The sequence below is a fragment of the Tursiops truncatus genome, chromosome 8, assembly GCF_011762595.2.
Source record: "Tursiops truncatus isolate mTurTru1 chromosome 8, mTurTru1.mat.Y, whole genome shotgun sequence".
In the NCBI taxonomy this organism is placed as follows: domain Eukaryota; kingdom Metazoa; phylum Chordata; class Mammalia; order Artiodactyla; family Delphinidae; genus Tursiops; species Tursiops truncatus.
In genome coordinates, this window is record NC_047041.1 from 103,397,758 (window position 1) to 103,411,965 (window position 14,208).

The window sequence follows — 14,208 nt, forward strand, 5'->3', positions numbered from 1 at the left end:
TTGTTTAAAAAAAAAAAAAAAGTTTTTAAACGAACAGATTAATTAGTTCTCTGGCCTGAAGTAATAAATCACCTGAGTATGCTGATGGACGGAATCCCTGGGGGTTCTGTGCAAGGCTTTGCCCCCTCTATTTCTATGAGTGTTCACAAAAATGACACAACCGGGCTCTAAGGAAACGTAGCTGTGACTATGCTCTGGCATGGGCACACCTTGCACCCACCCCCAGGGACTACCTGAAATCAACAGGAAATCAACAGGAAAGGTTTCACTGGACCAACAGGTGGGGAAAGATGCACATACTTCAGATTCTAGTATCAAATGCACACAATTTATGACAATACAAAACGTGCCAGAAAACTGCTAAAATAAGAGTTGCATTTAAAGAGGAAAGTTTAATCACATTTTAATACCACAAAGGTAAAAAGCACACACACACATCATCATACAATCCAAATCACCAACAGCAATGGCTGTCTTTGGGGGAATGGGATTAACATCAAAAAAAGATTTTTTCCCCAAAATGTTTACAGTGAACCTATTTATTTATAATTGGGAAAAAACCACTTCCCCCAATACTTGATATTCACGTTTCTAAAGAAACCACAGAGTTGTTCCATAGAAAAATGCGCTTGGTTTATGTAAAGTGCCCGCTCTATTCCCAGTGATGGACCCTCGACAAATGTCAACACCCTGTTAGCCTCCCACTGTCCCTTTATGGACACACACAAGGATCATAAACTCTTAGTGACTTTTGAGCTCAGCTGCTCACCTCCAATTTGAGAACTTTGGTTTCAATTCTTTTTCACTTAAAGCTTCTGGAAAGGAATTTTTTGTTGAATATCCTAAACACAAATCAGGATTTCAAAACATCTGTCAGAAAAATGAAAATATTGATTCTGAAAGACTACCAAGAATTTCAAAATAATTCCTGTGCCATTACCAAGAACTCTAACCAGTTTACAAGCTGAACTTGTCTGCAGATAGTTTATCTTTGAGAAACTATCCATTGACATGGAAACAATCCCCAAGTGGCTGAAAATGAAAAGATAACATATATTTTTAAAAAGCAGGGTCTAGCTTGCTAGAGCACTTTTGAAAATCTTTATTGAGAAAAAGCAGAACAAACATTTTTCAAGTGATTCAGTTACAATTTGCTAAGAAAACAATGCGATACACCAGTTAACAGTTTTATCTTTGGAGAAAAAGATTACAAGCAATTTTTTTAACTGTTACATGACATATTCTTCAAAAGGTTCAACTTTTCAAAATGAACATATATTACTTTGTAATAAAAAAATAAAGGTGTATATAAGGAAAATAAAACAGATTTCACAAAAATCCTTCTGCATCATCCGTATGTATGTAAGTTAAAGCCAACTTCTAAAACTTTAAACAGAGCAATTCAAGTATCAGACTTCTAGGTTGATGGGAACTGAAAAAATATCACTGAACTACTTCCACAAGTCTTTGATGCCTTTGCTTGTGGACTCTGATGCTCAAGTGTCACAATCCCAGACTCCCAGAGGCTTTATATTTAAAATAAGCACAAGGAAGACAAACACAAATAAAAAGCATAGAAATGAAAGAAAGCACTGTCCAAAGAAGAAACAACAAACAAACACACAGCCCCCACCCCCACCCCAAAAGAACAAAGAGCACAAGGTGGACCAGGGGTGAAACTACTCAGACTACTATCAGTTCCAACAACATCCCACTAGTTAAGTAAAAAACCAATTCCCCCTTCTAGGGCCTCATGTGTGCAGCCTATCTCACATGTGAAAATTACATGCAATAGCAAAAATAAAAGTATTTTGAAACTGTTAAGAACTACCATTAACAGAATTTACCTTACTTACCAAGGCCTACAGGTCCTGCATGATCCAGCCCTGCCAGTCTCACCCCTTGCTCCAGCTAATACTCCAGACACAGCCTAGCTTACGACCCTCCAGTGTGCAAGGCATCTTCCCACCACTGGCCTCTGCACTTGGGCTACTGCCAGCCTGCCCATCAGTCCCCACCTCCCACCCCTCCACCCAGGAGATTTGTCTGGGTACATGCTTGAATATTTCTCCTTCACGGTGTTTATCACAACTGTATTCACTTCTTTATGTAATTACTTGGTGACACTTGCCTTCCCCACTGCAGTATAAATGAGCTAAGGTACACTTCCGTATCACTGGAACCTAGCACAAGGCCCAACATACCACAGGTCCATTCATATCATATCCCCCTTTCTAGTCTCAAACGTAACTGCTACACATAAGCCCCAGTGGGTATTAGTTCTCTCCCTCAAATCTAAAATTACAAAAGGACTCTATAATATATGTACCAAAGAATTCCATGTCAGTATTTATCAACGGTTATTCCAAATTCATCTGCAAATAACATATAGCCAAGGTTCCATGGAATCCTACAGTAATAATTCACACAATCAGACCAGTTGAAGAAGCCCTGAGAAGCCATCAGAAGCATGTGGGATCACTATTCCATTGTAATTCTGTAATGCAGTTTGACAGGGTAATTGCCCAGTTGCCAATTTCTTAGAAAGCTACCATGAATCCATGATCTCACCTATAACCTTAAAACTTGCTCCTATGAACACTGTCAGAAATAAATCTCATTTAAGAATTTAGATGACCTGTCAGAGTTCAACTAGTCCTAGTGGTACGAAAGAAAAGTCTTGGGGATTTTTCTTCTTCTTAATTCAGCATTAAGCCCTTGTTGCTCTACAACTGGAGCCGTCATGCAGATTCAACGCTAATCGGGTATCCAGCACCAAACTCCAGAGCAAAGAATAGGTCTTTATACTTGTAAAATAATTACTAATGACATGCCATTATTAAAAGTATCATTTCTGCTTTCCTTTTCCAGCTTTTGTAGAGTCAAACTCATATGCGTTTTGCTTCAGCCAATTTAACAGCTTTCTCAAGTAGCCTCAGGTGGCAAAGCCCCAATCAGACCAGCAAGAGGATGGTGCCTGAAAAGAGCAGTCCCACCAATGCATAATAATGCTCCACCCACCCCCTTTTAGGATAAAATGATGGCTAGAGATAGCGTCACTAATCCTGCTAAGTTGGTTGCAATAACTTCTCTAAAGGAGGCTGGAAAATGGTCCCCAAAGATATCTATCAGGTCTTAATCTGAAACCTATGAATGTTAATTTATAAGGAAAGGGGTCTTTGGAGATATGAGTAAATTACAGATTTTGAGATGAAAGAGATTATCCAGGTGGGCCCAAAATGTCATCCCAAGTGCCCTTAAAAGGGAGAGGCAGAGGGAGATTGGACACCACACACACTTGAGAAGAAGAGGAAAAGAGTGGCGTGAGGTGGCCACAAGCAAAGGAATGCCACAGTCACCAGAAACTGGAAGAGGCAAAGAGCAATGCTCTCTTAGAGCCTCTGGAGGGAGCCCTACCCATATCTTGATTTTGGTCCAGTGAAACTGACGGTGAACTTCCGGCCTCCAGAACTGTGAGAGAATACATGTCTGCTATTTTAAGCCACCAAGTCTGTGGTACTTTGTTACAGCACACACAGGAAACTAATACAGAGACCAGGAAAAAGCAAATCAAAGTAAAAATGCTTTCTAATTAGACTCCAGAAATACATAAAATTCCAACATGTCACAGGGAAAGAGATTTTAAGCACCTTTAAAAAGTTGTCTTAAATACACTTTTAAAAAAAGACATTTCCCCCTTCAACTGCACATATGAAACACGGCTACAGAGAGAGCTATATGGATTTTGAAGATAAAGCTGGTGTCTCAATTACATCTAATTACTCATGCACTGTTTAAGCACAGTTAACCAAGATCTTCCTTAGACGTAACATACTGAACATTATCATATTTACATATATGTTTACAATAAAAAAATGAAAATCAGAACTATTAGACTTTTTCATTTAGCAGACCATTTTAAACAGCAAAACAGCCACCACTGGTTAAGTCTACGATCAGACGTTTGCAACACTTATACTTATTCAGCCACTGAACTACAGCTGAGCATGTGATAAACTCATTACAGAAAATACTGTTTCACAGTTCCTTATTTATGTACACCACACGTACACCAACACGTATCACAACAAAGGGTTTTATGTAAGAAAGATCTGTGTCTCCAATTGTCTCAGTAGGTATTTCTAAAATAAAGGTTTTAGCTGACGTGGTTGTTGAGGGGAATTCTGCCCCTAATCTCCCTAAAATCTCCTCCCCATCTCTCCGTGTCTGACCCATCCGCTTACCTCGTAGTGCCTATAAGTAAAATCAAGGACGCTTCCTTTGTTAGAGTACTCTCTGAGACCCAAACAGCATTTTACTTTTCTAGAAACAGATGCCACCTAGTGTCAAGAGTCTGTAAGTACAGCCCACAGTTCCTGAGAGGCTATGAGGTAAGTAGAACAAAGGACAATTGATTCTTACTGGGCAAAGACAAGGGTGAGAAAAAACTTCCAAAAGGTGGTTCTTGGGCTGGGTCCTAAAGGCCAGGTGGCAGACCGTGCAGGGGGCAGCGCGCACAGTGGCTCAGGACGTGGCTCGGGGTGGAGTCAAAGCATCGGTGCCGCCCTGGCTCCACTCACTGCTCTCCAGCAATGTGACCCTGGACAAGCCATTTAACCTCGCTAATGTCTCATTAGTAAAATGAAAAGAGGTTTGGCACAAGGATTAAATAAGCAGAAACTGCTAATACAATAAAGGTCTCCAACTGTCTCCTCTTTTCATGTAACTAAGAAACAAAGAAGATATGCTGATGTATTATTCACAAAACTTTAAACAATCAAGTAGAAATTTCCCCTCCATTCCTCATCCTACCGTAACTCCCACAGGAAAGAAAAAAAAAAAAATCACATCACCTCATCCATTAAAAAAAGTACAAATTTTCAACAGAATAAAAAAGGACCAGGGGTGCTAATTTATGATACAGAGTTGAGATCAGCTTTGCTTTTCCTACAGCTCCTGAAGAGAAGGAATGTGACTTCTGGCAACAATGTATAGTTAAACATCATTGAATTAGCCTCACATGTCAACATTCAGAGGGACTGCAGATTTTGTTACAATAGAATATACCTTGTTGTGTATCTGATAAAATATTATCTTACTGTAACTCCATTTGTTGAAATAATTGCTCCTCCATTCACTTAGTGCTTCCTATATTAACTTTATCATTTGTCACACCCTGTAAAGCAGGTACCTTTTTTTTTCTGGTTACACAGATGAAAGACTGGAGAATTTGCTCAACTGTACTCATAGAAAGGATCCCACTAGCTAAAAAGCATGTGATTGGCGGCAGAGAGACCAGTTAGAAAACTAAATGCAACAAAGAGTAGAAATGGATGGGAAGAGAGAGGAAAGCTCTGGTTTTTCAAATATGAGATTGGCAAGACTTGGTGACAAATCAGACATAGGTGTTGAGGGACACAAAGGAAGTCAAATCAGAAATCTCTAGTTGGGGTAGAAGTTTCAGTTGGGGAGACTGCAAGATTGCCATGAACTGAGTTAGGGACTGCAGAAGGAACACATTTGCAGGAAAGATGAGAAAGTTTGGTTTGCTGAATTTGAGGATGGGGCACTACCCACGTGAAACTGTCTTAAGATGTTAAAACTCAGGAGAGAAGTGACTGTGAAAGAGTAACATTAACAGAGGACTTTACAATTCACCAAGCATTTCAACATTATCTTAATTCAAAAAATCACAGAATTTCAGAGCAAAAAGTCTTAGATTAAAAGAAACAGGCTCAGGGACACGTATTACCTGCCCAAAGTAATTCACTTCTTCTGACAAGATAATATGCTACCAATATGTGAAACCAAAAAAAAAAAGATTTTTTTGAGCTTTATCATGGTCAGTTAAATGAAAGGAAAAGGGGAGTGAAGAGAAAAGGGAATAAAATAAGCAAGAGACACATGCTGGCACCGTGAGAGTCAGAGAGGCCTTGCAAAGGAGCATTCCCCACTTACAGCGCCTGGGGCATGCCGCTCAATGCCTAGCACAGTGTCCAACACACAGCTAAGTGATGTCCGCTCAAGACGTGAGTGAAGAACTGAGTGCCATGGGGATGACAGAGAGACACCTCTTAGCTCCAGTTCTCTGGGCACCATTTCACACTATTGCTCGTTACTATGACCCAAGAACTGTGCTAATAACTTCACATATATCATATCATTTAGCCACATCACAGTCCCTTAACATATACAATATATTTTAAATATTCGTTAACATATAATATTAAACTATACAACATAATTCATATAATAAAAACATTAAATATATACAACATATACAATACTACTATTATCACCCCCACTTTACAAAGGAGAGGAAGCCTTAGAGAATTAGAAAAAAAAATTAGCCAAGGTGGGGTTTAAAGACTGTACACTCTTGACACCATATAAGAAAGCAATATAATCCTGACTCAAATTCTTAAACATGCTTCGCCCCATACTTTAAGAGGAAGACCCTAGAACAAAAAGGGACATGGTTCCTGATTTTATGGAGCTCAGAGTATAGTGTGGGAAGAGAGACAATCAAATAAGCATGAAATGGTAAATTCTGGTAAGAGCTATAAAGGAAACAACTAGGATATCAGGAGAGAATAATATAGGAACAAACTTTAGACTGGATGATCAAGGAGGATAAATCAAAAGCATAAATACAGAAACAATCATCTTCTTTTTGGATCAGAGACACTCCTGGTATCTGTTTATATCCACCAAACAAATATTTTCTGAAGCAACTGGCTTTGTCTAAATCCTCCTCTGAATGAGGTCTGATTTTTGTTTCTTTTTTAACGGGAAGGGAGAAGCAGGTTTGTATATGGCCTCTCCGGCTCCAGACTCTATGGGCTCACTGGCTGAAGGATCAGCCCCCTTTACTCTTTAGCTGGGGCATCCATTTTCCTAAGAGTAGGTTGGTTTTCTTGCTAAAAATATATATCCCTTCATAACATGCAACATAAAGATTTTTTTTGAAAATAAAAATACTCTTCAGAAATCATTAATACTTTTCAGAGATCATATATTTCAACCTTGTTATAAAAATGAGACAGACAAAATGAATCATTCGGAAGATTTAGAATCAACTCAATCCAACATTTATCAAGAACCTACTGGGAGCCACCGGGCACTGTTCGTGGTGCTGGAATATTGGTTGTGTGCAGGGAACACTAGAGGGCGCACGAGAGTTTCAGCTTTCAGGAAAATCTACACGGGGCTACTAAGGAGCGGGGGACCTTGCAAAACCACACAGAAGCATGTGAAAACCAAGTATCTGATGAACAGAGCAGAAGAGTGCAGAATAGGAAGCAGAATGACCCTTCACTGAAGGGATCTTTTGCCTTAAAGCTGAGAGGCAATCCTAGTGTCATGAGACATGTACTGACCCAGCGTTCCTATAAAGATGTGCAAGTTAGGTGTCTGTTGCACCTTAACCCACATGACTGAGGGTTCACCAGCCTGGCAACCCTATGAGGGAGGCGAGACAGGTATTACCACTACAAATGAGATGGCTAAAGCTCAGAATGGAGTTGCCTTCCTGAAGTCAAACTGCTTTAAGTTGTAAGGCTGAGTCTAGAACCCTAGCATTCAGGCCTAAGTCTGGGGTTTACTTCAATATTTGAGTCACATGTGCATCACCCACAAACAAACAGGCTTATCACTGGGGAATGCTTCCTAGCTCCACTTAACTTTTGTGTACTCTTATAATACAGAAAATAAGACATCTTGCAGAAATGCAGCTGATAGGAGCCACAGAGATGTGGGAACCATATAGACCTTAAGAATTAGGCTTTTGGGACCCTAGTCTCCAAATTCTAAAACCCAAATGAATGTAAGCTGTATCATCAACTTAATATTTCAAAACAAGGAGAAAAGACTACATGGAATATACAGATGAACTATGTAAACCAATTGCAGAGATGGCAAAATATGATTAAAGTCGCTCTTAGAAGTGAGAAAATGGGTGGCGCTCAAGTGTAAAAGACAAAGTATAATTTAGAATTGGAAGTGATCTCAGAGATTAATGTTTAGCTATTTTACAGATGAAGAAACTAAGGCTTGCCCTGTCAGTGTGTTACACAAATAAGGTGGAGCAGACTGGAACACAGGTACTGATTCTTACTCCAGCGGACCTTCATCCAGCCCCAGAATTACACGTACAACTGTAGTTCTAATTATAATCAACCTTAGAAGATGGTGCAGGGTTTGACTCTGTCTCACACAGATACCAGTCAGCTTCAAATCTGGCTGGCAGACGTGGGAGCCAGAGGCAGCAAGTGACCAAAGTGGTCCAGTGGTCCTAGGAACCCTTTAATCTGATGGAAGGAAAATCATGAGGCAAGGCATAATTTATAGTATAAATGACTACGGAAATCAGTGACTTTATTTTTTCCCTTTTGTGACAATATTTTAGAATTAATGCAAATGGTTCTGGTTCCATCACCAACTATGTAAAGATAATATATCCACTCTAACTTACTGCCTATGAGCAATATGGGGATCAAAAGGAAAGTGTTTTTTGTTTTTTTTTAGCTAGACATAAATGCTGATTTACAACAATAAGGTGATGAGTCTGTCATGCACAGATGGATTCTCTCTATTCCACACCTTTAAAATAGCAAAATCCTGTAATGCATGTAAAATAAGGTGTGCATGACTAAAATTTGGGGATGTGTCTGTTGAATAAAATAAGATATAACTGTAAGTGAAAACTTACTTAGACTTTCTGTAATCTGACTAGGACAAACTCCAATCACATTAATAGAAAAACACAGGGTTAGATATTGGTCAGGCATGATGTTTCCTCTCAACCAGCACTTCTAATCTTCTAGGAAACACCAAATTACAGGGAAGAAAAGGGATTATTGTAAGAACTAAAGTAAAAACAGATTTGTAGAAGGTTTTTTTTTGGGGGTGGGTGGAATGTAGAGTTGGTAGAAAGAATTTAAAGGAAGTTGTGAAACCTTCCTAAGACCCGGGGTCCCCTGATTTGCTCGCTAGGACCCTTCCCCATTGAGCTTGTTAGATGAAACATTTAAAACCACAGGATTCAATTCAAAGATTTCAGAGTTGACAGTGTCCAAGAAAACAATTACTTTCAAATCACCGTGTTCTAATGGTTAGAACTCCCTAATACTTGAAATTTAAAGTGCATTGCCTAGTTTTATCCTGTAATAAATTTAAGTTTGTGCTTTTTATTGCAATTAAAACCATTTCCTACACCAAGACACATCAGTAAAATACTTTTCCCAAAATAAAAAGTAACTAAAAATCAGGCTAAAAAATTAAGTTACATCTTACACATAAAACTTCTATTGCGGGCTTCCCTGGTGGCGCAGTGGTTGAGAGTCCACCTGCCGATGCAGGGGACACGGGTTCGTGCCCCGGTCCGGGAAGATCCCACATGCCGCGGAGCAGCTGGGCCCGTGAGTCATGGCCGCTGAGCCTGCGCGGCTCCGCAACGGGAGAGGCCACGACAGTGAGAGGCCCGCGTACCGCAAAAAAAAAAAAAAAAAAAACTTATATTGCATAGAGCTCTATCTGAGATACTATCCTAAGCTCTCTTCCTGCATTTACTCAGTGTATCTATGGAACCAACAGTGTGTCATACTGGAACAAGGACACATGGTCCCTATCTTTAACACTGTGTGGAAAACTCAGCAATTAGTGTTCTAGGGCTGACACAGTCGTGTAACTCTTGCCCATGAAGGGGAAGGAGTTTGTGAGTGGAGAGAAAGTAGAGCTCATATATAGCAGGCAAAAATAGAAAATAATGGAACTGACATCATTCATCTGAAAGGATTTGCTCTCATAAGCCGTGGGAAGGGCATTCCTGTGGACAGGGAGCTGCTCAGATGCTTCACACACAAATGACTTTGCAACACAACCAGGCCACAAGCTCATGTCCTATAAGCCCACAAATTGACACTCAAAGAAAAATCAGATTCAATCCCAGATACAGATGACCCAAGGGAAAATTTATAAACCAACATGCTCCACCCACAAAACTCTAAGCTCAAAGACACACAACCTGCTACCACTTCCTTCACATGCATATTCTGCTATACCCCTATCCTCCCCTCCCCCCATTTTGCCCACTGGTATTTGGTTCAGGTATGGAGCATTCAAGACATAAGCACTTCAGTGTGTCTGTGAAGACAAATGAAAACATGGCAAGAGGGCACGTGGAAATGACTTTGAGTGTGGTTTCAAAGTTTATGGGCTAATAAAAAATTAAGCCTTACTCTACTCTCCTCTTAAAGAGTAAGTATCCCCATTATTCTTTTCACACCCAAACTAAGTTGTTGTGTCAATGACAACAACGTTTTCAATAACAACAGAATGAACATATTTTGAAAAACTAAATATAGGGACTTTCCTGGTGGCACAGTGGTTAAGATTCCACGCTCTCAATGCAGGCGGCTGCGGGTCGATCCCTGGTCAGGGAACTAGATCCCACGTGCACGCCACAACTAAGAGTTCACATGCCTCAACTAAGGAGCCCACCTGCTGCAACTAAGACCCAGCAAAACCAAATAAATAAATAAATATTAAAAAAAAAAGGAAAAACTAAATATAAATCACCAAGCTCTATTAATTAGCATTTTTCATCCAGTGTCTACTGAGCACCTACTCTGTACCTGCTCTGAGCAGAGGAGATAAATAACAAGCTCACAAGAAAGCTGAGGGGAAGGTCAACAACCAAATATGATACAATGTAACAACTGCTCAGGGAACAAAGCAGAAGTGTGTCTTCTCCTGAGTGGGTCAGCCCCTGCCCTTGTGTTGTAAGAGGTCTGCAAGGGGTGTGAAGATTTATCCAGGAGGTAGCACTCTCACTGGGCCTTCCTGAAGGCGAGTATCAATCCGGGGGAGGGGATGCAGGAATGCCGGGCAGGGTGCGAGCAAAAGGCACCAGGCAGGGGAAACCACTGGGGCCCGGGCTTGGAAAGGAAGAGGAGAATGCTTAGATGACGGGCCCACACCTGTGGTGGAAGTTGCTAAACATTCGGCTACAGACTTGTACCTATAGTAAGTAACTCTTTAAGTAATCTTCCCAGTATGCACAAATTATCTGCGATTATTTCAGGCTAAACTGATTGCCCCCTCCCTTTTCAAAATATTTACGCTTTTATGACTAATCATCAGAAGTTATAGGCGTGTTCTTAATATTAAAAGAAGAAAAGCTTCAGCTAGCAACTGTTTCCTCTGATGACCCTATAAAGCCACGTTCAACTATACTTTATATCAAAATGGTTTAAATCTAAAAAGGTCCTGATGAAAAGAAGCGCAATCACAACCAATCAGTTCTGCCTACGACTCTAGATAAGACTTTTCCCCCCAGGGTGAATTTCATACGGCAAGTTCTGAAAAATTAACTTCGAAGAACACATGTTCACCCCCTCAGTATTCTTAAAGTTCCCCCAGTCAATGGGTCGGAAGTAAAAGAGCTCTAACACGGGGTCAAATAAACCCAAACAGAGAGGGAGTGAGTTTCTCTGGGTCCAACGTGCTTCTCTACCATTCCAGCAAGTTGGGTCGAGTTGTCATCTTGTCAACGTTTCCCCCACTCTCATAGGTAGGGGTGACGCTGATACATCACCTTTGGATATGTGAAAAGAATCGAGTCACTCTGGGAGGACCGACGCCTTTTCTCGGGACCCGAGACGCCGGCCAACTTAGGGGGCCCGGGAGGCAAGCCCCGGCCAGGAGCCGGAGCCGCTGTCAGGGGAGAGACGGAGCGGGGCGGAGGACGGGCCCGGGAGGAAATCTGAAAGGAGGCTCGAGCCCAAACAAAAACAACCCAAAGTTGAGCGCGGCAGAGGGAGCAGATTGGGCGAGACCATTCACGGCTGCCCATTGGAGAAAAGGGAAAACAGAGTCCCCCAATCGCGAGCGGCGGGGCTGCTCCCCTCGTGCGGCCGCGGGCCGGCCCGGCGCTGCCCGGCGGCCGCTACCGCTCCCTTCCGGCGGCGGCGCCCACTGCAGGGCCCGCGCCCCCCGGCCGCCGCCGCCGCCGCCGCGCCCCTCCCCCGGCCGTCCCTCCACCCCCGAGGCCCCGGCCCTGGCCCCCACCCGGCCCGGCGCCCCCGCTCCCGCCGGCCCGCCCCCAGCCCGCCGCCCCTGCGCCCCCCGCACCGGCGCCCGCCCCCCGCTCACCGCCGGGCGCTGCCCGCTCCTCCTTGGGGCGCGTCGAGGCCCCGCCGCCCCGCCGTTGCGCTGAGGGGCCCGCGCTGCCCGGCGACACTTCCCCGTCCCCTAAGAATATTAATCACCAAAAATAATTCCAGAGAAAAATGGAGAGTAAAATCCAAGATGGCGGTCCCAGCCGCAGCACCGCCCGCTCCATCCGCTCTCGGGAAATGAGTCCCAGCCGCGGCCGGAGCCCCCCGCCCCCACCGCGCCCCCGCGCCACGGGCCTCACCTCGCCTCGCCTCTCGCGCGGCCTCGGGGTGCAAAACGCAGCCGCTGGCCTGGGGGCTCCGCGTTCTGAGTCCTGGCGCCGCGCGTGCCGCCTCCGGTGCCTGGGCGCTCTCACCTCATAGCCCCGGAGCCTCACCGCCCGCGCCGCAGACGCGTCGCCGCCCCCGGTGAGCCGCTCGGACGCCGCCCGGGAACGGTGGAAGGACACGAAAAGGAGTTCCCGCGGCCAGGCGGAGGGACACCACTTCGGCTCGTACCGCTCTGGACGCCTCTGTTGCTTTTACGGGACCAGGGGTGGGGGGAGGCGGAGAAACCCGAGAAAGAAATGAGTTCCCCGCCGGGTGCTCCCGCGGCGGAGGAACAAAAAGCGAATGTTGAGGGGATGAGGTGAGTCGTTGCTTCGCTTCGCTCGCGGCGGAGGGATTCGTGTTGAGCAGTCGGCAGGGATCCCTCCGCTCCTCGCTGCCCTTTAAATTGCGGCTGGAGGCGGTGCCGCCGCGCGTCCCTGGGGCGCCACCCGGATCTCAGGCCTCCCTACGTACCCGGGCCCCGCGAGGCCGCCTTCGACGCTCGGTCCCTGGCGCAGCTGCACCCACCGGGGACAACCCTGGGGAATGGGCAGGCTCCTCGCCCACGGCGCCTCCCGGGTGCGCCTAGGGGAGGTGGCCCCGCGGAGGCGAGCCTCTTTGTTGTGGGAATGGGTGTCATTGGAAGCAGATACACCCTTAAAGACCATGTGGGCAGCCTGAGCGTTACACCGCTTAGTGTGGGAGGGAGGGAGGGAGGGGGAGTGAGCCTGCATTAATCAGGCCACTGGCTTCCTAGTGTCAACCGGCTATTTCTTGAGCACCTACTGTGTGCCGGGCTTTCCGAGAAACGGGTTTTTCAGCTTCTCCCTCTAGTTGGGCAGTGCCGGTACCAAGAATGCAGCTCCCTCCAGGAGCTTTAGGCTGGTGGGGAAGTTGCCCAGAGGCTCACACGGGCCGGGTGCTGCCCTGCTGGGAGAGTGCGAAGCCTCGCCCTTTGGATCCTGCAGTTGATGATAATGTCTACAAAATAACGATGAGAGTAGCATGTATGACAGCCTTTACTGGATACCAGGCACCGTCCTCAAGCTTTGGTGCCCTATCTCGTTTACTCCTTACAACGACCCCCAGGAGGTGGGGACCGTTTTCCCCATTTTATACGAAGGGAAGCTGAGGCACAGAGAGGTTAGGTGACCTCTAAGACAGCCAGTCAGGGCTTGAGCCAGAGCCCTTATCCAGTACTCTGGTCAAAAGCTCAGACGTCAAGAAGTTGAGGTGGCCACAAGCTGGGCAGATGCCTAAAGGTCTCCCCCAACCGGAAGAGTGGAAAAGGGATGGTTAGGAAAGGCGAGCCCAACAAGTGCAAAGGCCCTGGGGGCTGGGTGGGGGAGGGGTGGTAAACAGCCTGAGGCTTCCGGAGGTCCAGCGTGGTCATACGAAGAGGAGGCCGGCAGCACAGGCCCGTACTTCTATTCCGGGAAGAGACCCACGTCTGCCATGGGTTCCTGCCACCCCCAGGGCCTGGCACAGAGTAGGCACACCAGAAAGGATGCTTCAGTGGAGAGCGTGGATGACCACAAGGTCTGTGGTCCAATGAACACCGAGCACCAACACAAGCGCTTACCCCATTTTCCCTCCTCCTTGACCTTGGGTGGCAGACATGATGCTTATTACCCCTTCCACAGATGGGAAACTGAGGCCCAGTGATTTGCTGAGGGCATGTATCTAACAAGAGGTGAAGGGAGGTCTAGATCTTACAAAACAG

At 44.9% G+C, this 14,208-nt stretch overlaps 1 protein-coding gene across 9 annotated transcripts in view; it reads right to left on the bottom strand.

Moving 5' to 3' along the window:
- KMT5B (lysine methyltransferase 5B) overlaps positions 1–13,082 on the bottom strand; it is a 53,765-nt gene extending 40,683 nt beyond the window's left edge. For 2 of the 9 annotated variants that reach the window (XM_073809276.1, XM_073809275.1), the window contains exon 1: positions 12,419–13,061. The gene's annotated coding sequence lies outside the window, so the exon portion shown is untranslated. Of the gene's footprint in view, positions 1–11,596; positions 11,765–12,153; positions 12,253–12,418 lie in introns of those variants that run through there. The other 7 variants (XM_019929051.3, XM_019929049.3, XM_073809272.1 and 4 more) reach the window with 7 other exon arrangements.
- Between the last annotated feature and the right edge of the window lie 1,126 nt (positions 13,083–14,208).